We start from the raw sequence: 22,907 nt of genomic DNA on the forward strand, positions 1-22,907 counted from the left end.
CGGCTTCAAGATGACCGGCAAGGATCGGCTCCAGGCGCCGGAGTCTATCAGAAGCAGAGTTCAGCACTGGGAGGGCGTCAGCAATCGAAGCTGGCGGATCCGGATCCCACAGTCCGGGTCGCCTCCTGTCTGGCGCGCTGCCAGCCCACCGTCGTCGAGGGTCGGTAGGGTGACCAGCACCGCAGTCCTCAGGCATGAGTCCTCACAGAGGGGGACGACACCCTAAGGAAGGATTAGGTGCTCCGGGATGAGGATCTCCCCCGTCACCGCCCGCACCAAGACCTCCTGGGCTTCCTGGGTCAAATCGCTGTCCTCCCCGCGGTGGGTCCTGCTTCAGTCTTGGGGCCCGGTGAAGCTCCAGGCAGGACGCAGCCGTTTCTTCAGAGGGGCGATCCGGCGCTTCAGGAAGTCCCCGAGCACGTGCAATGAGGTGAGACCGCCCTCCGCCAGCGCCATGATCTTGCTCAGCACGGAATCGAACTCCGACGGCAGGGTCGGCTTGGCCCTCCAGGACTGGCGGTCGGAGGCGGGTCCCCCGGTCGGCATGATGAGGCGCTCGTTGGCTTCGGTGGTGGCGATCACCCACTCCTTGTGCCAATCCTCCCACTTCCCGCCAGTGAGCCCGGGGATGTAGGGCGTCCGCAAGTCGCTCCTCGTCTGGAAGTAGTACACCCCCACTTCTTCTTTGCCCTTCCCGGACTTCACCAGGACGAAGAAGTGGCGGAAGAGGATGACGCAGGGCCGCACCCCCACGAACATCTCGCACAAGTGGACGAAGATGGCCGTCAGGAGGATGGAGTGGGGCGTGATGTAACACCCTAATTTAAATTTAATCTTTTATTAATAAATTTAATTGGCTTTATTTAAATTTCTAAGGTTTATTGTGTTTAGTATGGCATATAATCCAATTTTGTTCCTCAAGTAATTAAAATTTTATCATAGATTTAATTGTTGGTGTTGCATTCATGCTGGTGCATTAATTTATTTGTTTGAGTGCTAGTTGAGAATTCAAATTTGAATTTGAATTCACCTAGTTGTGTGTTAGTTTGAATTAGAAATAGAAAAGGAGAAATAGAAAGAAACCCAAAACCAAAACCCAGCCCAACCCAAAAAACTGGCCCAACACGCTCCCCTCCTTTTCCCGCTCGGTCCGACCCAGGCAGCCAACACGGCCCAGCTTGGCCCAAGCACCGCGGCTTCCCCCTCTCCCGCACCCGGGCCCCGCTCGGCCTAGCAGCGCAACGCGCTTAACCACCGCCTGCCACTGGGTCCCGCTCGCCAGCGACACACCCCGAGCCAGTGTCGCCCCGCGCCCCCGCATTGCGCCCGCGCTCGCCCGCTCACCCGCTGAACTCCAGCCCCACCCCGCCAGCGACACACCGCGTCAGACGCTCTCTCACACGCGCTGCGCGTCGCCCTCCTCTCACTGACCGTCCGGGCCCGCTTGGCAGGCCCGTCTTCCCCGCATCCCTCGCGCTCGCGCAACGGCCCCGAGATCCCTGGCCGCGATCACCGCCGGCCTTCCATCCCGAGCCCAGGCGCCGAGATCCCCGGGCCTGCCCTTCTTAACCGCAGCCGCACCCATGGACCTCATCATCTCCACTCCGCGGCCACCCTCAAACCCTAGAGCAGCACCGCCGCCATCGCCCCGATGAGCAGAGGTGCTCCGCCACCTCAATTCCCCCACCACCCGTGCCACTCCGGCCGCGCTGCCCAGTTCGCCAGCACCGCCCGAGGCCGCTGTGACACCCTAGGTGCCTGCACAATAAAAACTGCATTTGTTTGCTATGCTTCATGTGTGAATTGTTTGAGCAAGGGCTTAATTTAAATTTATAAGGGCCTTTTGTGTAATTTTGAATTAATATAGGGTCATTCTTAGAGTTTTATTTGAATTGATTGTGTATATGTTGCTTTTGTGGAGGGTGTTTTTGCAAAATTCAGTGCATAAATTGTTTTTCACTTTAGACCTCGGTAAAAAGGAATATTTGAGCTTAGGATGACTTAGGTAATTTCAAAATTAAAGTTGTGTTTATTTGAATTTGAAAGATTTGACGGATTTCAAAATAATTTCAAATCTGTAACTCTTTTGAACTTGGGTCTGAAAGCAAAGTTGTAGAACTTTTTAAAACCTACAATTTTCATTTTAGGTGTTTTTCCATTTGAGTCCTAGTTTAGCGGAAAAAAATGACATTACAGTTGGCCCCCTAGGTTTTTGAATATTTACAATTCGGTCCTTGTTTTCCCTCTCTTTCTTCCCTCTGCCGAGCAGAGGAGCGCCGCTCACCGCTTGCCGCCGGCGTCCCCGCACGCCACCTGCCTCGCGCCACCTCCTGGCCTTGCCACCCGGCCCGCGCTGCCCCGCCTTGGTCCCACTTCCCCTCGCTCTGGCCTCTTCTCGCGCAGCCACGCCATCCTGAAGTACGCTCGCGCGACGCGCGCGCTTCCAGCAGCGGCCACGGCCGAGCGCCGCCTGCCGCCCTTCCTCCGGCTGCCGGCTGTCCCTGCCGCCCCTCCCCGGTGCCAGCCGTCACCATCAGCTCCACCTTGGCCCCCTAGCGCCCACGCGCACCCTCCCCTCCGCGACACACCGCCCGTCGGGCAGGGCCACCCCTGTAGCGCCTCTCGCGCTCGCCTCCCCTCTTCTGGCTCGCGTTCGAGGCGACACCGAAGCCCTACAACCGCTCTTTCTTTCTCCTCCTTCCATTTCTCTCCGCTCCAGCGCCAGCAGCTTGCCGGAACAAGCTCCTAGTGCCACCGCCCCTGCCTCCCCGTCGAACCACCACCTCCAGTCTCTCTCCTCTCAAATTGGCGGCGCAGTCACTTTCCTTGCACCCCCGTGAAGCTTCCCAGCCCCACGCCGCTGCCCACTTGCTGCCGGACCACCGTCGGCACAGGCACACGCCGCCGCCGCCTCCTGTCCGCCGTAGGGAGCCCCGCTCAGGCCGCCTCGACCCCAACCAAGGGAACCCTCGGGTGCGTGTCGACCTCCTCGTGCTCCCACGCCCTCTCTCCCCCGCCGCTGGTGACCCCTCTCACCGGTTTCGGCCGGTCAAACCACCGCCCCCCTCTCTGACCCGGCAAAGGGCTTCGGGTTTGAAATTCCAGAAACCCCAGGGGGTTATTTGAGTAGGTCGTGACTCAGTTGAATAGTGCCTTAGGGACTTCTTTGTAATTTCTAGCTGAAAACTTTGAAATTCAGTAGAAATTTGTAGGAAATTCGTAAAATAGTAAATCTTGATGTTCTGGAATCCTTGTGTAAAGCTCTTTGCAGTAGAACCATAATATGGTAGGTGTTTGTTACAATTTTTTGCTGTATAAATGGTTTTGTGTCACTAGGTAAATAAATACTAGATGTTTTATCTTTTTCTTAACTGATGATTGAAGCCATGTCTTGCAGTGAAACTTTTATGGTAGTTTTTTTTCTTGTAACACTAGTATTGCTATAAAAATTTCGTGGTCAGTTCTCATGTGTAACTATTTATTTGATTTAATCCTTGTTTAGTAGACTTTAATTATGATAAATAGTTTATGCTGATGATAAATCATGAAAATATTTTTGAGTGTTCTTCTGGAGTATCTTAGCTTGTACTTGAAGTTTGAGCATCAGTTCATGACTAGAACAGGAGCTAAAAAGAATCTTGCTAATCTGATGTCTGTTTTGTTTATTTTCTCATAATTATTTCTTTGTAGATAAAATCATCAAAAATTCACAGTAGCTAATTCATCCCTGTTTAGGTCTGCTGTTTAATATTGAGCTTCTGTTTTGCTCTAGATTAACCTGTGTAATTCAATCTTGTTCTAGGTGTGATCTGAATGATTGATTTGTTATGAATAAATGGCTACATGTTTTGGCATGATTTTTATAGGGTAGCCTACTCTGTTCATGTTCTGTTTTGGATAATTTTTTCTAAATTTATTACTGTTCATGCTCTAAGTTGTTAATTTATTAGCAAACCTAGATTTAATTGCTATAGGAATCAACCACCACTCGCTCTATAAAGTTGATATAACCTTCTTGTGCTGTTGATCATGATGCCTTGTGTAGTTAAATTTGTTGAGTTACTACTCTATAAAAGATTGCCCATGTGTGTTTATAATTCTGTTCTTGCATCACATATAGATACGACTGCCTTATCGGATGGGACGTACGAGCTGATCCCGGAGTCTGACGGAGGTGATCTCGAAGCTCAAGCGAACACCGCCGTACTAACTGAAGCCCCGGACCAAAGTTCGAAAGAGCCTAGGGCTGAAATAGTTAGCGACTACCGAGAAGGCAAGCCTCGGACATAACCTATATTTCAAATTATTATCACTTACTGTTATTACTTGTTTATGCATTTACAGTTCTTAGGTTTTGAATTGAAACCCTAGATGCATGATCCTAGGAACCTATGTACTGAACACTAGACCTGAGTTCGACTACTTGCTAAGCTTATAGGACCGGTAAAAGTCGAGTGATTGCCTGTCACTCGCGAGCTTTATAGGCATTGCTTGTTTACTTTCTGTTATCAATATAAGGACGACGGACGGGGTCATGTTCGATATCATGACCTTTGGTGAGATCCCGTCTGTATTGATGAACTTGCTAAGGTCGCGGTGTGTGGTAGCGGTGGTTAAGTTTTTGAAAGTACTAACCACATGCCGTAAATATGGTACGCGGCAAGCCTAGTAGCCGATTGGACCGGGGAGTGGATATACCTTTCACTCTCTCTTAGGGATAGGTTTTATTTTTATGTTGCACAACAATACGACTTCGAGGGACAAGGTTCGTCCTTGGAGCCCTGTAGTCGGGGAGAGTGACCCTATCCACAAGCCGGAAAGAAAGGTCAACGGTTGTTTGGGAACGACCCGACGGTGTTCCAGAGTGTGTGTTAGGTTTGCCTGGCCAGGTTAAGAAATTCGATTCGAATCGTCTGCTTCTCACAGTTTGGGACAGCTTGATCCCTTTGCCACACAGAGTAATAAGAGCAACAATACTATGATCAATCTTGATGTTTGCTTAAAGATCTACCTTGATTGGATAGTAGTTGCTTACATAGAATGGTTAATCAACTAGAATCTTGAAAGCTAAAACTTGAAAGTAAGGACTTACTCTTTATTGCTTTTCAGCAAAAGGAAAACCATAGCCTCACAAACCCTGCATAGTCTAGCTAAAGTGGGTTTAGTATACCCGTTGACGGTTAAGTCTTGCTGAGTATTAGAATACTCAGCCTTGCTGTTGGAAATCTTTTCAGGTATGAGTTTTGAGGAGAAAATCGCTAGCTTGACCTATCCCTGCTCTTTGCCTCCTGGCTGGTCCGTAGACTGGGATACGTCTTCGACCGGCAATGACCATGACGAGTGATACCTTGCTGGGGCTAGCTTGGTATACTTTTGCGACGTGTTGTAGCCGTCGTGTGTTATCTTCCGCCGTTTAAACTCTGAAGTTTTACCCTTATGTTTTGTATAACTGAGGTACTAAGTTGGTTTTGTAATAATGTTTTGAACTGGTTGTAATCACTACTGAACTTGCCTGTGTTGTAAAATTTGTGGTTGTAATATCTCTGGACTCGCCTTCGTGCGGGGTATGCTTGTTCGATCCGAGAACCGGTGGTTGTATCGGGACGTTACCCGACAGACCAAGAATTGTTCCGTTTGAAGTGCGTTTGAGCCGGTGTTGCCTTTACGGTGATGGCCTGCGCACTTGAACCGGGATAATTCAGGTGGTTCTGCCACAGCCGCTACCGTCCGGCCATCGGATCCAGAAGCCCCGAGGTGCCCTTCTCCGACCCCTCCGCATGCGCCTCCCCTCCTCTGCCGCCGGTGAGAAGTATCGGCCGCCGTGCAATTTCTCGCCGCCGGTGGCTCTCCGGCTTGCCTGACCACCTCTGCATCTCCGCAGCACGTCTCCGCATCTCCTCGACTGGATCCAGAAGCCGGAGGACCCCTGCAGCGCCCTCCTCCGTGAACGCCAGTGCACGCCACGCCGCCGGACCTCGCCGCCAAACCCACTGTGCCACTTTCCCGTCCGATTCCTGGCACGGTGAGCACCACCCCAACCCCCCTGATCTTTTGCACTAGATGCCGTAGGCCATAGCGCCATCTAGGTGCTAGCATGCGGCACACCGGCGACCCAGCGCCGCCGCGCCACAGCAAGCTCCCCTCTGCGCTGCACGTTAGGTCCCACAGAGCATGCCATAGGGCGTGCCGCGCTTTGCGCGTACTACCTGACCCCATTGCACACACATCCCAGCACCCCCTCGGCCTAAACGCGCGCGCTCTGGCGAGCCTCGCCGTGCAGCTCCGCCCTCGCCGTCGCATCCGCCTTCCAGAGGCTCCCCGAGCCCAGCTTGGCACCCAGTTCGATTACCCATCCCGCGCTTGTGCACTACGGCCAAACCGCACCCCAAATAGACCCCTGTAACGCCCGAACCGTCAACGCCGGTGAGCTCGCCGCCGCGGAGCCCTGTTCCGGCCACCGGCGCCGCCGCCCCTCGTGTGATTGGATCCTGGCCGCCCGATCCATCTCTGATGCTCAAGATTAGAACGCCGTAATGGTTTGATCCAGACCGCCAGATCGTGATCCAATGGCCCACATGCGTAGATACCGGTTCGGCCTGGACCTTTTGCTAAAGAGCCCTCGCTTTTCTTCAAAATCAACCCGCAGTCCAGTTTTATTCAAAACTATTTGCAGATCAGCCCAGAATTTTGCACGGACCCCCGTGAACTTTCCAGTATTCGAACCCGCTGTCCAGCCCCTGTCCTTTTGTGTGTTAGACCCCAGATCTATGTTTAATTACGTTTAGACCCTCAGTTTTTGCAGGAAACCCCCAGAAACTTAGTTTTTCTTGCAGAAAAGCCCCTAGATCTTGTTTTAGGCCTAGTTTTCACGTTCTAGCTCCGTTTTAGGCGTTCTTTATGTCCACGCGATCGTTGTAACGCGTAGAATAGTTCTAGCATAGTTTTGTTTGCTGTTTTCATGTATTTATGTACTATTTCTTAGTTTATGCCTTTGTTTGCATGTATGTTTATGTTGTGTATTGTCTTTGGCCATGTGTTCGTGAGTAGATGTTGATCCATCTGAGGAGCCCCAGTACCAGTACCAGGAGCCATCTTCTGAGCAGTTTGAGCAGCAGGAATAGTTTGAGGAAGACAAGTATAACATGAACACCACCTATCACTTTTAAATACAATTTTATACTGCATTTTAATACTGTATGCCTATAAGGACTTTCCTAGCCACTTTATATCCTTTATATATATCCTTGGGTTGCATTTTGGTTAGTTGTGCTAGGTTGCTGCGCTATAACACACTTGGTCCTTTTAAATTAATTTGATTAATGGTATATGCAACTTAATTTTGAGAGTGGCCCGTTTGAGGGGCTCACGTCTCGTTAAAATTGGTTTTTGTTAGAAACATGGTTTAGGGGGCCAGCACGGTGCTTACTGCTGGGTTGGCCACTCTCCGTAAGGACCAGTTCATAGAGCGACAATCTGGGACAACAGCGCTACCACAAGGCTGGAATGGGACGGTCTTGGCGTAATAATTAGGTCTTTTTGATTTGGAGTAACTTACCTGCGGGGCAAGGGTGGTAAGCTTCTATGCCCCTCGTACTGAGTGGCCTCGTCTGTGGTATTCTTAACGCCCACTAGACCTGCTCCATAGTCGCCGATCCAACCCTCGCGGTTATTTCCTTACCAACGAGATTCTTTGTAAAGGCCTCGTAGTGAGTTTGCTAGTCATCTCACCTAAGGAAGTGTGATGAACAACTGGCGTAGCTCACGACTTGTGGGTAAAGATGTGCAACCTCTGCAGAGTGTAAAACTGGTATACTAGCCGTGCTCACGGTCATGAGCGGCCCAGATCCTCCTTTTGATTAGTGGGGTTATCTCCTTCCGACGAGGAGGGTGCCTCTCGGGGTTACCTTGGCTTGGTTCGGTTTGGTTCTCAGTAGTTCTTAAATAATTTTGATTAATTATTATGTAACTGGGTTTATGGTAATTCATCCACTTGTAGTAAATAGCTTCAATAAAACTTTGCCAAGATTAAAAGCTAATGCAGTTGAGTCAGCCAACCTTAGAGCCTCATAGTTTATGTTATACTTGTTGAGTACGAGTTGTGTACTCACTCTTGCCTCCTCTATACTTTTTCTTCTTGTTCTTTTGGGGACACTCTACTGCTGCTCAGTTCCTGCCGACGCGAGGGAGTTCGCTCAGCGCTACCAGGACTACGAGGACTTCTAGGTGTTCATCTCCCAGTCGACGTCCCTATGGCGCCCTGCTTCCGAGAGCTTCTCGTATATGTTTTTACGCTTCCGCATACTCTGTACCAGACTTTTGTCATTAATGTAATAAATAACATTCGTATTCGCTTTATTATATCTTTTTACGTGATATGTGCTGTGATATACTATTCATTCTGTTGTATATACGTGTGACTTGATCCTAGCACGTATATAATTGCTCGGTTTATGTCCTTTTATAAACCGGGTGTCACACGTGAGATGTTGGAGCTGGAGGCCGAAATCTTCCAGCAGCAGCAGAAAGAATGAGGAGATCGGCAGCCCCAAGCCGGTGGAAATGTGCGAGATGAACAGCACGAATTCGGACTCGCTCAATTTCCAAAACCTGACTATCCTGGCTACGCCGCATAGCCGAACCGTATACTGGAGGGACTCGAAACTTGCCGGCGCGACCAATAACGTCCGGGTTGTGGCCTGCCTACATGATTTGCCCTATCAGTCGGGCAGACCCCTCTCTCCAGTCAGAGGAGAAAAAATTGGCGACACTGCCCTGGTCGATTACAGCACAACTCACTCTACCCCAGACAGACAGGTGTACGTCTCAATTCACGGGGAGGAAAGTGCACTCGGTTCTCAGGCTGATCAATACGCCAATGAGAATCTAGACCAAATATCAGATGATGAGTCCCAGCTGGATAGAGAAAGTCAGCGACGATGCAACCACTGTCGTGCCACTCGCAGAAAAAACGCAACTGCTCGAGCTCAACACACTCTAGTTTCGCACGGACAACAAAACTTGCGACGAGATTTAGACGAAGCAGCCGACAATGCTTTCTGTAGCCCACTAATCAACCTCACCGAGGCAGCCATATTGATGTAAGCCTTGCTGGACACTCCTCAAATCCGTGAAATTCGGCGCTTGACCAGAGATGCCTTGCATCAGATTGGAAGACAGAACTTGGCCCCATCTGCTTCCAACAACAGCCGGACTCCTACTAAACAGATGGACCACCAGGAAGCAGAACAAGGCAATCACCCGTGTGGCCAACCTAGGCCAAGATTCCAAGATGAGAGCTATCACGCTGGCCCTTCAAGAAATCACGACTGCTATCCTAACGACGCACGAGATATCATCAACGCCAAGTGTCACGGACGACCCGCAGATGAAACCGATCAATTCCCAGCCTTCAGCCAGAACATAAACTATGCTGAGTACCCGACCGGTTTCAACCCAGTGAACATGGAAAACCTGAAGAAGTACAATGGCAAGTAGGATCCTCAATAATGGCTGCGGATCTACTCGACCGCCATCGAAGTGGCAGGAGGGACTAACTCCACTAAAGTCATATACTTCCCGATGGCTTTGGAATCCACTCCGCTCATATGGCTCGAGAGCTTAAGACACGAATCGATCCACTCGTGGGATGATTTGAAAAAGATTTTCATCGACAACTTCCAAGGTTCCATTCATCACCCAGCTACTCGCCATGACCTACAATTGTGTAAACAGGAGCGAGGCGAAGCCCTGAGATCATACATAAAGAGATTTTTTGACACGCGAGCTACCATCGCCAACATATTAGATGATGATGTGATCGACTGCTTTCACAATGGTCTTGCCGCGCAGCAACTGTACCGAGACTTCAGGAGGAACAGACTTCGCTCGGTCGTAGCACTACGAGACATGATGCTGGCATGGGCCGATCAGGAAGAACAAGAACGCGATCGTTTTCCCCGCCGTGAAGATAACAACCAGGAACGCAATGGAGATCCACGATCAGATAAGGGCCAACGCAACTTCGACAAGAAGTGAAAGCCGGAAGATACAGTTGCCACGATGGATCGAGGTCAACGAGGCAAGAAGGGAAATCAGCAGGATGATTTCCAAAAACTACTCGCAAGACCTTGCCCTCTGCATCCTAAGGGCAAACACACGATCCTCGAATGCGTAAACCTTCGCAAGTCTCTCCAAGAGTGCCAGCTGGAAGAAGACAAAAAGAAGAAGGATAAGCAGGATGAGGAAGACGGCGATAAAGATGGAACTATGGGTTTCCAACAGCCCGCCAACAGGGTCAATATGATCTACGGAGGATATTCTTCTTTCAACAAGAGAAACTAGAAACTGGTTTGGCGGGAAATTCTAAAGATGGAACCAGCCATTCAGAAACCTCTAAGGCACAGTGAGATACCGATAACCTTCTCAAGGGAAGACCAGTGGACTAGTTTTTCTGAACCTGGAAAGTTTCCACTTGTACTGGACCCAGTGGTAGTAGGTTGCATTCTCACTCGAGTACTCATCGATGGTGGCAGCGGCCTAAACCTCATCTTCATGAGTACGATAACCAAGATGGGACTCGACATCTCCGACAAGTTAAAACCAAGCAAGGCACCCTTCTACGGTAACGTGCCAGGGAACGCTTCTTTCCCAGTCGGAAGTGTGGTGCTCCCAGTCACTTTCAGTGCTCCCAGTCACTTTCGGTACTCCAGATAACTACCGAACAGAACTCATCAAATTCGAAGTAGCAGATTTCGAATCATCATACCATGCCATACTTGGACGACCAGCTCTAGCCAAGTTCATGGCAGTTCCTCACTATGTCTACCTCCTACTAAAGATGCCGGGGAAGACAGGAGTTCTCACCTTCCGCGGAGATCTTCAAAGGTCCTTTGAGTGTGAAAAAGAAGCCATAACTTAAGCTTCCACTAATCGACTACCAGATACCGCAGGAGAAGTACTCGCAATAGCTCAGCAGTATTCAGCATCAGGGACAGAAATCCCTACGAAGAAGATAAACTGCTCCGCTACAAAACCACCCGATAATGTTGGGGTCAAGGCAATTCAGCTACAAGAAGATGATCCGTGAAAAACAGCCTTGATTGGGACAGGCCTCACTAACAAATAGGAAAGCGCGCTCGTCAACTTCCTTAGGGCCAACCGCGACGTATTCACATGGAAACCAGTTGATATGCCCGGTGTCCCGAAGGAGTTGATCGAGCATTCCCTAAATGTCAAATATACTGCTATCCCAAAGAAACAACAGCTACGAAGATTCTCAGCAGAGAAAAGAGAAGCAATCAAAAAAGAACTCGCCAAACTACTCGCGGCTGGGTTCATCAAGGAAGTTTACCACCCCGAGTGGATGACGAATCTTGTCCTCGTTCTTAAAAAGAACAACAACAAGTGGAGGATGTGCGTCGACTACACTGACCTCAACAAGCACTGTTCGAAAGATCCTTTCGAGCTCCCTCGAATCGACTAAGTCATTGACTCGACGGCAGGATGCGTCTTGTTGATGCTCCTTAGCGCCCCGATTTGTATACCGCAAGCGCACGGTTCGTGTAGCTTTTCCCTTAGAGTATTCCCCCAAGGTTTATCAATCCGTGGATCGACAAAGAACTACCTAAGGTTTTCCATCTAATCTAACGGATCTATCCTAACATGAAGCATTGATTGCATATAAAGGGTAAACCTTTGACAGATATGAGTGATGTGTAAAGGTTGATCTCATCCATGGACATAGGCTTAATCATAGCAAAACCAAAGACATGACTAGGCCTATCGTCATCTAGTTGTAGTTCAAGCTAACGAGCAAATAAATCATGCATCTCAATCAAAAACATCTTTAAATCAAAATCTCCAATCCGATCCTTCGATACCCCACCTACTCAGTGGCAGCGCCCTGTCACGACACCCCCCTTTGGATGAAAGTACCCTGAAGCAAGTCGAACCCCCTTTGGTAGTTCCGCCATGAACCTCTTGCCACCATGACTACAAGATCATGCTAAGCGATCTATATCGATAATAGATCTAAGATGAAGCAAATCCAAAGAAAAGAATGAAATCGAAAGAGAGAACATGATCGCTAATAGATTCGGAAGACATGATTATCATTACTCACATAATAGATTCGTTTGGATCGTCACCACCAAGTACATACCATTGACGACTCCAACTAGCTCATGAACTCCACCATGGCACAACCACACAGGGAGGCCATGGCAGCTAGGGGTGGCCTAAGCCATCTCCTAGACAACTTCGAAGACTTGCGGCGGCCGTCGTCTCCCTCCGGTCTTGGCCCTAGGTTTTCGTCAAGTTCTGGGTGGATGGATGCCACGAGTTGAATAAGGTGCGAGCAATTTATAAGCCGAGGAAGCCACCGGTCGAAGGGGAGGCCGAACCGCCTCGGAAACGGGCTAGGCCGGCCGGCCCCATGGGTCTAGGCCGGCCGGCCTACCCCCTTTCGGGCTCGCCTCTGTCTCATCTTTCGCGTGCAGACTCCTCGCATCTTCTAGAGTTTATGTCCTTCACGATTGCACCCCTTTGGACGTCGTTATCTTGGTGATATCTTCGAGGAAAGGATAGGATAAGGAATTCTTCCTTAAATCTTCATTTGCTTTGCTTAATCCCGAAGTATCTTGATCTCATCTTCGTGGGCTTGGTCCTTTGGGCTCTCTTGGAGGATGGATGTGCATGAATGGGCTTCGAATCAACATGGGCTTTGGTTCTTTGGGCTTTGGCCTTCATCTTTCTCCGTGTTAGTGCTTGATCACGGGCCTCGTCATTTCATACTCCAAAATAGGCTAAAACCCTGCAAAAACAAAGTTCCTCCAAAATATATGTGCAATTGTGAAAATGACCAATAATTAGGCCGGGGTTAGGACGGTTAGTGATTTTGATATTAAATTCATGCCATTATCAAGGATAAACAAGGGATAAAGTGGGTACTTAAGGAGCGCCAACATTCCCCCCATGCTTAAACCTTGCTCGTCCTCGAGTAAGTCCAGGAGCTTTGCTTATAAAGAAATCAGTGTTGCCCCTCAATGTCCTCTCTGCACTTAGTCATACATAACAAGACATATTGCTCTCTCAAGTATTTAGCATTTAAGTTCATGTTGTAACCGGCTACTTTTTCATTATGGAAGATAGACTAGCAATTAAAGAACAAGCCACAATAATAAATAAATGCAATGCTCTCAAACTTAAGCAAACTTCAAACCTTTACCTTGTTTCATCGTGAAGAGTTTTCAAAAGAATGCATATCAAACATAAGTGAGGTTCTCTTGCAAAAGATCATGGAAATACTCATGTCATCAAGTCACTCAGGCCTACGTTAGATTGTCTTCAACTTATTCTACTAATATATAAAAGTGGAAGGCTTATGTGGAGCTTGGTAGGTAAAAACAATCCTAGCAAAACATTATATCTGAAATATTGTCAAACTAAGAGAGAGATCTATTGGATTATAGAGACTAGTCAAAAAGGCCATTGGAGAATAATGTTGGAGAGGGAGAAAGATGAAACACATACATTTAGATAGGTGGACATGTGCAAGTGGCAAATGGATGATCCCGAGACACAAATGAAGTTCTCGTTATCGGATTGCACATGGTTGGAAGATTTGAGTATGGAATAATTCTTCAAAGTAACTTGGAAAATTAATGAAGCAAAAAAAGAGCTAAGGAGCATTTTATTCTTCTCTTTTTTTCTTTTTCTATCATTTTTCTATTTTCCTCTTTCTTTCTTTTTTTCTTTCTTTTTGCTCCTTAGAACTTTTGATAACACTCCTTAGAACTTTTGATAACATAGAATACTTACCCAGCCATCCCCCCATGCTTGAACGAATACTCGTCCTCGAGTATGAATAGTGGGAGAACCAACTAGCTAGGGTAAGTATCTCAAATTCACCTTCTTCTTCGTAGAACCACTTGAATCTCCGGGGAGCCTTGTCTGCCAAAACTTTTCTTAATATGATGCCCTTGATTCTTTTGATTTCGTCGAAATGATATTCCATACTCAAAGTGGGTTGTGGTCAAGGAGGTAATCACAAAAAGATATTTTTGGTTTAGGGTGGATATCCAGCGAGGTTTGTAAGATTCCCGAAGTAGAAACTCACAATGCATGGATAAATAGGCAAGTAAAAAGAAGGTTACACAAAAAAAATGGAATGACCAGCTTCTTAGTCTCATACCAAAGAAATCAATCTTAATTCAACTCATCAAAATATAAGTTTGCAATCTAAAGGTTTCATCATGAAAGAATATGTATGTATAGGCTTTGGTAGGTAGAACTTTGCAAGAGATTCACAAATGTAGATAGCATAGGAATTAAGTTTTCAAATTAAACAATCACAAGGTGTAAGGTCATCAGTAGACTTAAATCAAAGAGCAACATAGAATATGTGGGTTTAGAATTTAGTCATTTAACCTCCACAATTTAAAGAGCCGGTATTTAATCATTTTAATTCCATTTAATTGAATGCAAATGGTCAAGTCATATACAACATAGCGTAGGTAAAACAAAGCAGCAACTTTCATCATTTTTCCATAAGCATAAGGCATTGCCAAAATGTATCAATGTGGTGAGCACAAAGTGATGGTGATCCTACACTTATTGAAAACAAAAACAAGACTAGGTTGTCCTCCTAGAAGCCATGTGATAGGTTGAGAGGTATATACAAAGGTTGCATCTATGGTTGAAGGCATATATGTACAAGCATTTAGAAAAAGAGAGAGTTGAGGAAGAATTACCGTCCTTCTCGATGCTCGTAATGAAGTGTAGCGCGGCCTCCCCCATACTTAAGCATTGTGCTAAGCATGGAAGAAGAATCATGAACATATTGTGGCAACCGTGATTATCTTACTCCATGAGATCTTTCTTCCTTGTCCACGAAATCCTCCCCCATGCTTAGCATGATGCTAGGCGTGGAAGGAGAAGATGGACCATCTTGAAATTCTTGAAGTCCTTCCTTCATGTGTATGAATATCATCTTCAATGTGTCTTCAGCTTTGTTGCCTCAATTTCCTTCAACTTCTTCTTGTACTAAGTCATGGTCCCAATCATTGCTTCACATCGTCGTCGCCTCCGTCAATTCCTCGTTGTCCCATTGCTGCCTCATCTTCATGAATTTTTTTCTTTCAATTTCCTGAACAGAACATGTACTGAAACATTGCTCCATTGCGAAGCGCACGAATTTTCCTTTACAACGAGTCCTCATTCGCCCAAAACTGATTCCGAACAAGAGAGTTATGTCCATTTCATTCCAGCGCTGCAATCTGTCTCGACGAATTTCAGAACGTGCAACGTCCAATGTTCTTGCCATATCTCCTTGTACGGGTCTTCAAATTCATTGATCTTGGAAGCGTTGGAATGAGAATTTCAAGGAGCTTCGGAATATCAACTTTTTCTTCCTTGTACATCTCTGGTCATGTGCAAAATTTGATGAAAACAGCGGGGCTTGCTTTCAAACTTTGGAGATGTTGACGAATTTGATTTCTTCTTTGATCACGAATTCATGGGAACACTTTGTCATGCCTGCAAAACAATTCAAGTGCCCAATCTACCCCCAAGGTGACAGTCGGGAGTAGAGACAATTGCCAACAAACCTACCATTCCTAAGATCTCAATTTGTGGCATAGCTAGCTTAGCGAAACTAGTGAGTGTACGTGTGTGCTAGTGTAAATGCAAATGAGAGGAAGGTATATAAACAAAGACAATGTTTACACCTAGTTCTAAACACCATGTTTACAACTAGGTTGCCGAACTTCTCCATAGCCACAAAGACTTATTTAACCAAGGTCAAAACACCATGTCTATACCAAGATCAATAGGCCTTCATAGCACAAGAAAAAAATAAAGCGCATTGCAAAGCTTATAAACCAACCAAATGCAACCTCATAGCTTGGTTTATAAAACTGAATGATGATGGTCTTCAATCATGTCTAAACACCATGTTTACACAAGATTGCAAAAAGGAAAATGCTCACGTCAAGCATTAACATGGATATGAAAGCTTTCATCAATAAAGTTCTACCGAAGGATCAAGCTAACAAAATGAAAGTGAGGACAATGAGGTGGATGCAAAATGTAAATGCAGTGCAAAGTGGAGAATAAAATGCACATGAGGTGGGAGAACAATATGGTCAAACAAAATGATGTGACATGAAAATATGGAGGTCCTATAACAAAAAGAGAGTTAGCCTAAGTTAACTAGCCACAAGTTTAGAATCAAAGGGTGGTGCAATGCTTCATAAATCTCTCTAAAAAGGACACAAAGAAAAAGACTCAAGAAACTAATAGGCACACAAAAAGGTCTACAAGTTTCCCAATATCAAATAAGAAAGTGCTCCCTCAATAACATTTAGAATGAACAACATGAAGTTGTGGTTTTTATTAGAGCAATGGTACAATGTTACTTGATATTCTGATTAAAGAGTGCAATGTAGATGGTCATATTAATATATATAAAATAAAAGATCGGGTTGCCTCCCGCAAAGCGCTTCATTTAGAGTCATAGAGCTTGACTTTCTTGCATACCTTCTCATTGATGCGAAGCCATGGTCCTTCATGCAAGAGGTGAAGGTGTTCCATGCAGCTCTTATTCCACTTTCCATGTTGGACATGATCAATCACGCTTAATGGAAAACTTGCCCAATCGTCTCTCACATCATGGTCACCTCCTTCTTTGTTGTCCTTCGTCGCTATCTTTCTTTTCACGGATTTTCCTCTCTGTCCAGATTGGGAATTGCGCCAAACAATTGATCCAATGCAAGGTGCACGGAATCTTCTTTCTAACAAGTCTTCATTTGCCCAAAACGCATTCCAATTGAGGGAGTTATGCCCCTTTTTCCCCGTCACTGCAATCTGCCCCGTGCTGATTTCAGCACGTGCATCTCCGATGTTTGAGACATAACTCCTCCCATGGGTCTTCAATTGTATCGATCATGGATGTGTTAAACCGAGAACTTGATGGAGATCCTAAATATTCAACTTTCTTGCATTGTAAATCTCTGGACTTGTGCACAAAATTGATGAGGCTTAGCGACGTCCGTTCTTGAAACTTGAAGATGTTGACGATGGTGTTCAAAATTTTGGGCACAGTTTCCCTCCTCATCATTTGAGTTTCATGTCCTGCATGGTTAGTGAAATTCGGGGCTTCTCCTGACATGTGCTCTTTTAGGGTCATGAGCTTGACCAAGCGCAAAGCAAGATCGAGATTTGCAATTATTTGTAAACATATGCAACATAATCACATCCTCAATTAAATTTCATCAACAAGGCATGGTGTAATTAAATGCAGCATGTGTTTCTTGCATAGCGCAGAGCTCATTATTAGGCAGAGGTTCTTTAAGCATGAAATCAATCTTCTCAAGAAACTCTAGCCTATCATCATGAAAAGAACAAGGCATAGAGTTTAAACTTTCATTCCGACTATTGGTTCGAGCATGAGATTTTTAACGATTATCAACAAAACCAATAGAAGCTTGAGAATTCACTGTATACCTTAGCCTCGGAGCTTTTTCATACTCATTGGAGTCGTGGTGCTTTGTGCAAGATGTCATCTTGATGCACTCCTCGTGGTCCGTCGTGATTTTCTTCTCACGTCTCCATGTGTTGAATGTTGCGCTCTTGTAATCCGTCGTGGTTTGTTTTCAACATCTTCGTTTGTCGAAGGTCGACCGCTTGTGCCTTCATTTGCCAATGTCATTGGAGTTCTTCCTCTGCTCCAAGCCTCTGAATTTTATCATGTACGCTTGATGAAAACATCGCCCAAGCTCCCCTTCATTGTTGTCATCGTCATCTTTTCTATCTTGTTCTCATCGTGTTGCTCCTGCCTCTTCTTCGTAGAATCTCTCCTATATACTCAACAGAACATATACCAAAATATAGCTCTATTGAAAATTTTATGAAATTTCCTTTCCAACGAGTGGTCATTCGCTTTAAACGGAGTCCAAACGAGGGAGTTATGCCCGTTTCACTTTTGGCGCTGCGTGCTGTCTAGAAATTTTCAGAGTGCACAACCTTCAATGTTTTGGCCATACCCGCTTGTAGTAATCTCCGATTGACTTGGTTCTTGATTCGTTGGGACGGGAACTTCGTGGAGCTTTTTAATATCCAAAAATATGCTGCTATTTGCTTCTGAGGTTGAGCAGAATATTGATGATAACAATGACTTCTTACGAATCGATCCGAAGATGTCGATGATCTTGATCTTGTGGTCTTCGGAGCGTCTTGTTGTGCATCCTTAGCTTCAAGGTCATCACCATTGATTCACCAGCGAGTAGCATGGCTCCAATGGTCTGTCTCCATGGTTCTTGCTTTGCCTAAGGTGTCGGGATCGAAGGAGGCTCCCGTGCTTTGTGTCGATGATCAGAGCGGTCTCTTTCTTTGATTGCACTCGACTAGAAGCTTCTTGAGCATCCCATGGAGAAGATGGGTGGCATCATGGTTCCTCTAATCTTGTTGCCTCTAGCATTGGTCAACTTCAAATCATCAACTTTTGTGCACAAGGTTCTCCAAACATCTTGCGACATCGCCATCACTTTCTCCATTGTTTGTTGCTGCCTCTTCTTCGTTGCATTCCTTGATCATCATGCACAGAACATGTACCAAAATTCTACTCCATGAAAAGCCTTATGAAATTACCTTTTCAACGAGTGGTCATTGATCCCAAACGGACTCCGGATGAAGAAGTTATGGTCGTTTTACTCCGGCACTACGCTCTGTCCCGAGACATTTCAGAACGCACAGCGTTGAAAGATTTTACCATAACTCTTCACACCGATCTCCAAAATTCATGATTCTTGATGCGTTGGAAAGTAGACTTGATGGAGCTTCAAAAAAATCTATTGTTTTCTCATGGTACTTCTCGTATCTTGGACGAAAAACTCATTACAACAGTGACACTTTGGAGATGATGATGATCTGATCGCACGATTTTCTTCGCGGGCATGCTTCATACCTATTGCTTGAACAAACAATTTTTCCAAAAAACATTAGTCTTTAAAATCAATTGACACGGCGGCGTACCTTATTTATCATCTTTTGCTTTGGGGAGTGGGGACTCGATAGCGGATGCTGGGCCACTAACAAAAGTTAGCACCTACCACTAAAGAGCGGGTCTTCACGTAGCCATCAACTTGCTTGAGTGAGATTGGACTTGTCAAAGTACGGACGTTGAGAACTTCTCAATCGCTTTGTGTCTAGGGTTTTACCTGCATTCATGGACACAAACAAGAAACACAGGATACATGCAATAATAAAATTAGGGTTAGTCCAAAAACTAGATAGATCGTCTTAGGGTTCGTGTTGCCGATCCCCGGCAACGGCGCCAGAAAAGCTTGTTGACGCTCCTTAGCGCCCCGATTTGTATACCGCAAGCGCACGGTTCGTGTAACTTTTCCCTTAGAGTATTCCCCCAAGTTTTATCAATCCGTGGATCGACAAAGAACTACCTAAGGTTTTCCATCTAATCTAACGGATCTATCCTAACATGAAGCATTGATTGCATATAAAGGGTAAACCTTTGACAGATACGAGTGATGTGTAAAGGTTGATCTCATCCACGAACATAGGCTTAATCATAGCAAAACCAAAGACATGACTAGGCCTATCGTCATCTAGTTGTAGTTCAAGCTAACGAGCAAATAAATCATGCATCTCAATCAAAAGCATCTTTAAATCAAAATCTCCAATCGGATCCTTCGATACCCCACCTACTCAGTGGCAGCGCCCTGTCACGACACCCCCCTTTGGATGAAAGTACCCTGAAGCAAGTCGAACCCTCTTTGGTAGTTCCTCCATGAACCTCTAGCCACCATGACTACAAGATCATGCTAAGCGATCTATATCGATAATAGATCTAAGATGAAGCAAATCCAAAGAAAAGAACGAAATCGAAAGAGAGAACATGATCGCTAATAGATTCAGAAGACATGATTATCATTACTCACATAATAGATTCGTTTGGATCGTCACCACCGAGTACATACCATTGACGACTCCAACTAGCTCATGAACTCCACCATGGCACAACCACGCAGGGAGGCCATGGCAGCTAGGGGTGGCCTAAGCCATCTCCTAGACAACTTCGAAGACTTGCGGCGGCCGTCGTCTCCCTCCGGTCTTGGCCCTAGGTTTTTGTCGAGTTCTGGGTGGATGGATGCCACGAGTTGAATAAGGTGCGAGCTATTTATAAGCCGAGGAAGCCACCGGTCGAAGGGGAGGCCGAACCGCCTCGGAAACGGGCTAGGCCGGCCGGCCCCATGGGTCTAGGCCAGCCGGCCTACCCCCTTTCAGGCTCGCCTCGGTCTCATCTTTCGCGTGCAGACTCCTCGCATCTTCTAGAGTTTATGTCCTTCACGATTGCACCCCTTTGGACGTCCTTATCTTGGTGATATCTTCGAGGAAAGGATAGGATAGGGAATCCTTCCTTAAATTTTCATTTGCTTTGCTTAATCCCGAAGTATCTTGATCTCATCTTCGTGGGCTTGGTCCTTTGGGCTCTCTTGGAGGATGGATGTGCATGAATGGGCTTCGAATCAGCATGGGCTTTGGTCCTTCCTTTGGGTTTTGGCCTTCGTCTTTCTCCTTGTTAGTGCTCGATCACGGGCCTCGTCATTTCATGCTCCAAAATAGGCTAAAAACCTACAAAAACGAAGTTCCTCCAAAATATATGTGCAAGTGTGAAAATGACCAATAATTAGGCCGGGGTTAGGACGGTTAGTGATTTTGATATTAAATTCATGCCATTATCAAGGATAAACAAGAGATAAAGTGGGTACTTAAGGAGCGCCAACACGTCTTATTATCCTTCATGGATTGCTACTCAGGCTATCATCAAATAGCCCTCATGGAAGAAGATCAGATCAAAACTGCGTTCATCACTCCATTTGGTGCATGCGCCTACAAGACCATGTCCTTCGGACTGAAGAACGCTGGAGCAACTTATCAGCGCGCCATACAGCTATGCTTCACCAACCAGCTACACCGCAATTTGGAAGCTTACGTCAATGACGTGGTCGTAAAAACAAAGGAACTCGATTCTTTTATTCCAGACCTAGAAGAAACTTTCAACAGTTTGCGGAGCTTCAGGTGGAAATTGAACCCGACTAGGTGTGTCTTTGGCGTACCATCAGGAAAACTACTTGGCTTCATTGTCAGCCACCGAGGGATCGAAGCAAACCTGGAGAAAATTAATGCCATCATGAACATGGAAGCCCCGGCGTCCATCAAAGACGTTCAAAAGCTCACAGGGTGCATGGCCGCCCTAAACAGATTCTTATCAAGACTCGGAGAAAGAGGCCTTCCTTTCTTTAAACTGCTCAAGAAATAGGACAAATTCAGATGGTCCCAAGAAGCAGCCGATGCTCTCGAAGACCTTAAGCAGCATCTCCAGTCTCGTCCCATCCTCACGACTCCATTGCCAGGAGAGGAATTGTTCCTCTATATTGCAGTCACCACACATGTCGTCAGCACGGCAATTGTGGTAGAACGCAAGGAAGAAGGTCACGCCTACGGCATCTAAAGACCAGTCTACTTCATCAGCAAAGTACTCTCTGAAGCAAAGGTGCGATATCCACCAATTCAGAAGCTCCTTTACGCAATATTAATCACTTCAAGGAAGCTGCGACATTACTTCGACGAGTACAAGATTTCAGTTGTCACAGACTTTCCACTGGGTGACATCTTACACAACCGGGACACAACTGGTCGAATCTCAAAATGGGCAGTCGAACTAGGGGCACTCGAGCTAAAATCCACGCCAAGAACTGCAATCGAGTCCCAAGCTCTAGTCGACTTCCTGGCTGAATGGAGAGAAAATCAAGTACCCGCTCCACAATCGTTTCAGACCACTGGACCATGTACTTTGACGGATCACTAAAGTTGGGTGGAGGAGGAGCAGGCGTACTCTTCATCTCTTCAAAAGGTGAACAACTCAAGTACTTCTCTCAAATTCTCTTCGAAGTATCCAACAACGAAGCAGAATATGAAGCTCTCTTGCATGGCCTCTGATTGGCCATCTCCCTCGGCATCAAGTGACTACTCGCCTATGGAGATTCCCTCCTCGTAGTCCAACAAGTAAACAAAGAATGGGACACCAACAAAGAAACCATGGACGCCTATGTGGCAGAGATCAGGAAACTGGAAAACAAGTTTTCAGGACTGGAGATCTACCATGTCATCCGCGACAACAATGTGGCTACAGACGTCCTTTCAAAACTCGGCTCCGACCGAGCAGAAGTCTCTCCAGGAATTTTTGTCCATGAGCTTCACCACCCGTCAATCAATACCTTCACCCCAATGGAAGTCGACTCAGTCCCTCAAGGAACCAGTCGAGAGGTAATGATGATTGAAGCCGACTGGCGCAATACGTTTATCGACTACATCAAGGACAAAGTACTCCCACCGGGAATTGAAAAAGACGACGCAGAAGCAGTATGCATCATGCGTCGCAGCAAGAACTACGTCCTCGTTGACAACAAACTCTACAAACGAGGTGCTGGATCCGGCATCCTCATGAAATGCGTCACGACAGAAGAACGAAAAGGAATCCTTCAAGAAGCTCATGAAGGCACGTGTGGAAACCACGCAGCTTCACGTACGCTAGTCGGCAAAGTCTTCAGATCGGGTTTCTACTGGCCCACAGCATTATCAGACGCAGAACTACTCTTCAAACATTGTCCTGGATGCCAATACTTCACCAAACAGAGTCACTTGCCTGCCCACAATCTAATAACCATACCGCCATCTTGGCCGTTTGCTTGCTGGAGCCTTGACATGATAGGACCACTCCCAACAGCACCAGGAGGCTTCACACACGTATTGGTGGCAGTCGACAAGTTTACCAAATGGATTGAAGTCAAGCCAATCACAAAGATCTCATCAGATCGTGAAGTCAAGTTCAT

This window comes from Panicum virgatum, chromosome 5K (assembly GCF_016808335.1).
Source record: "Panicum virgatum strain AP13 chromosome 5K, P.virgatum_v5, whole genome shotgun sequence".
Classification (NCBI taxonomy): Eukaryota; Viridiplantae; Streptophyta; class Magnoliopsida; order Poales; family Poaceae; genus Panicum; species Panicum virgatum.